This window comes from Nematolebias whitei, unplaced genomic scaffold (assembly GCF_014905685.2).
Source record: "Nematolebias whitei isolate Nwh7 unplaced genomic scaffold, NemWhi1 Nwh_scaf_2968, whole genome shotgun sequence".
In the NCBI taxonomy this organism is placed as follows: domain Eukaryota; kingdom Metazoa; phylum Chordata; class Actinopteri; order Cyprinodontiformes; family Rivulidae; genus Nematolebias; species Nematolebias whitei.
In genome coordinates, this window is record NW_023621513.1 from 1,602 (window position 1) to 5,404 (window position 3,803).

Sequence of the window (3,803 nt, forward strand, 5' to 3'; positions counted from 1 at the left end):
TGTATGTATGTATGTATATAGGCGTAGGTATGGGCATATATATTTATGGAAACTAACTGCAAAGCCATGAATATTTTAAGTTCTTTATACATATGTATTTTGTTGCTGTGTTTTGTCATGTTCTTTCCAGGTGAACAGACAGTGGCCGTGTGTTTTGCCGTGTGCTCTCTTTGTGTATATTTCTTATATTTTGGAGTCTTACTTTGTCTTTTCTTTCTTTCTATACCATTAAAAAATAAAAAATAAAAAATAAACCTACACTAGATAGTCACTAGAATAAATATTTCATAATAATGGTGTGGAGAGGATGGCTGTAAGGGGAGAAGGGAGGCCATCTAAAAAAAAAAAAAAAAAAAGAACTACGTTAAGTGTCGGCAGTTGTTGCGGGGTGCGGAGGTGAAATGCGTAACACTGCTTTAGAGTTAGCATTTGTAACTGGGATGTGTAGGGGGGTATAGCGAAGCACTATGCTTGTATTACGCACGGTTTGCAGTCTGAACTGAGTTTCTAATCTCCGCTTCCCACCCGGAAGTGGCAGAGCAGAGTTGGGGGTGGGGGACTTGCTAGGCAGGACACTCAGTCCTGTTGGCAGGGTGGGGCTCCCTTTTCAGATAATGGATAAAAATTGCTGCCTGTTATTGAGAAGGTTTGCCTACAGTCATTTTATAATAGGTTTAGCTAAAAACAACATCATGCAAATTGTTTTTGGGAATTTGAGAGTGCTATGAGAGGACTGGTAAAATCACTAGATTACTATGCTACTTAGATTATCTGACCATGGTATAACATAAAAGTTACTTTAGGACCCGTAGAGTCATGCCAAGGCAAAGTCAGACTCTGGATAGTAACCTGAACTGAACAGGTTAAAAAGGTACACGACTATCCACCGGTCATGTGCACAACAACCTTGTTTCATTCTATCCTACAAGCACAGGTGTAACTAACATGTTAATTATATGTGAGTGGAATTTATTTTGTTTAGGCTCTGATATAGACCATCTTACATTGAGGCCTCATTGTCCTGGGCTCACTTCCTTGCTGTGGCCTTCTGCATGGAGTTTGCACTTTGCCAAAAATGACTCTAACTTTTCTTTTAAAGCACTTTACGTTAATTGTTGCTGAAATATGCTATGTAAATAAAGCTGCCTTGCCTTTAGACCTGAACATTTAAAGTTGTAATCTATGATGGGATTTTTGTCAGTGGAGAGCTCCTATGCAAGTGCTATATCCCTCTTAAGAGGGTTTGAGATGTCCTCCACACCTCCTCCTTCAGCACCCTGTCACATGCTTTTTCTAAATCTTCAAAGACACAATTGAGTTCTTTCTGGCCCTCTCTGTACTTCTCTATCAGCATCCTCAAAGCAAAGATGGCATATGTCGTGCTCTTTCTTGGCATGAAACCATACTGCTGCTCACAACTAGTCACTTCTCATCAAAGTCTAACTTCCACAGCTCCCTCCCAGATCTTCATTGTGTAACTCATCCACATAATTCCCCTGTAGTTGCTACAACTCTGTACATCACCCTTGTGCTTAATAATAGGCACCAGCACGCTTCTTCTCCTTTTCCTCAGTCATTTTCTCACCCTCATATATGCCATTGAATATTTGAGTCTGAAACCTCACTGCCATCTCTCCTAGACATTTCCAAACCTCCACTGGTATGTCATCAGGTCCTACTGCCTTCCCCTTCTTCACTGCTTTCAGAGCTTTCTGGACTTCACCCTCACTAATCTTTCCCACTTCCTGGTCCACAGTTTATATGACCGCTACTCTTTTTTCTCGTTCATTCTCTTCATTCATTAGCTCCTCAAAGTACTCCTTCCATCTTCTCGTCACACTCTCCTCATTTGATAGAACATTACCATTTCTATCTTTAACAAACCTAACCTGCTGCATATCCTTTCCAGCCTGATCCCCCTGTCTCACCAATCTGTACAAGTCCTTATCACCCTCTTTAGTGCTCAGCCTCCCATACAACTCATTTACCTTCTGCTTTGCCTTTGCCACCTCCCTCTTAGCTCTAACGCAATCTGAGACGCCTGTGTAAAACTGAAAAATGGTTCTAAGATTTCAAGAGACACGGGAGAAATGTCACACTCAAGCTTGTGTCAAAATATTTTATCCTAAAAAATTTGTGGAAATCTTGTTTCAAGGACACAGGATGTTGTTCCAGCCAGTCCAGTCAAATGTCTCCCTACATCCATGACATCCAGACTGTTCTCTACATTGTATCTCCTTATATTCCTGTCTCCTCTCTTCAGTTCTCTCACTGTCATATTTTCTCTTGGCTAACTCTTTCTTTGAATAGCTTCCTGCACTTCAATAATGTCCATAACAAAGAATCAAGAATAGTTCGAAATGCTCACAACCGCAACAAATTGTCTAATGATGCTTTCAAACACGTTAAAATTTCAAGCAACAAGACTGTAAGTGATATTTTGTGCAGCAAGCACTCATGCAAGGGAATTGAGAATTCTGCAAATGTTTAGAGACATTTAAGAGAATCCCTTATAAAAGCTGCTCTCATATGAGTTACTGACAGTTGCGGTTCAGTAAGATAATGGCTTCAGGCGCCAAACTCTGACATTAACAATTTGACCTAAAACTTGCGAGTTGGTTCTGAGAGTTTTTTTGAATACTCACGGCAGTCATGATGCGGGTGCTCATCAGTCCCATCACCGCAGTCATTAACCTCGTTACACACCTTCCTCTGACCAATACAGCGTCCATTCCCACACTGAAACTGGTCAGGAGCACATGGAGGACTCTCTGCAGATGTGATAATACTTGTTTACTTCATAACATCAAGTTAGTTAAAACCTATGTAGAACAAAGAGTTTTATTATTCTCATCTGCTTCAGCATTAGTTCATGCAAAGTGTTTGCAGTATCATTGTAATCCAAGATTTTAGTTAAAGTGAAGTAAAAAAGCATTTTTACAACTATGGAAATTTAAAAAAATGGTTATTCAGCAATTTTATAGTGAATTTAGGTAAAAAAGAAAGAAAAACACAAATATAACCACATTTTCTCTGCTGCTTCTTTATTTATTTTAGTCTCTAAATGGATCTAAAATGTGTATTTCGCCCAAAAAACTCAAAACTGATTTTCTTCATAGAGGCTGGCTCTGCTGGGTCGTTGCCATGACGACAAGAAGCTTGTGTTATATTTAGCCTATGAAAGCACAACTTCGTCTTACCAGTTTTCTCACAGCCCTCTTCATCACTGCGATCCGAGCAGTCATCTTCACCATCACATCTCCATGACAACCGGACACAACGTCCAGTTCCACACCGGAACTGGTCAGCCGTGCACATGGACGTGGCTGCAGGACACATGGACGCATACACTCAGACAAAAATATGAGTTCCTTCAGTCTGAGAGCCGGTGAAATTAGGTTTTTGATTCTGCTTCACAAGAGTAAGGTTTTTCTTTCTTTCTTTTTAATTATTTTAAACCTGCCCTCTTTCAGAACAGTCCAGGTAGGCTTGTTCTTTGGGCCAGAAGCTACTCACTGCAGTTTTTCTCATCCGACTGGTCGTCGCAGTCGTGCTCGCCATCACATCTCCAGCCAGAGTTGATGCACATGCCACTGCTGCACATGAATTCAACCGACCTGCAGGGCTGGTGGGAAGCTGAAGATATATACAATGTTCATTAGTGCTTTTACTGCAGACGGGTCAGAACATTGTCACAGAAACACTTTTAGGTTGAAACTTCAAGGAGGTAGTGAAAACTTTTTCTTTCTTTCTCTTTAAAGGTAATTTTTCCCCCCCTGTAAAAGTATCGATAACTATATATA

At 40.4% G+C, this 3,803-nt stretch overlaps 1 long non-coding RNA gene across 1 annotated transcript; it reads right to left on the bottom strand.

Annotated features, from left to right (window-relative positions):
• Positions 1–2,686: 2,686 nt before the first annotated feature.
• Positions 2,687–3,564, bottom strand: LOC119429571. The gene is made up of 3 exons (XR_005187803.1): positions 3,517–3,564; positions 3,201–3,326; positions 2,687–2,771 (listed from the first exon to the last, which is right to left on the bottom strand). It is a non-coding gene; the product is annotated as an uncharacterized LOC119429571 (long non-coding RNA).
• Positions 3,565–3,803: the final 239 nt, after the last annotated feature.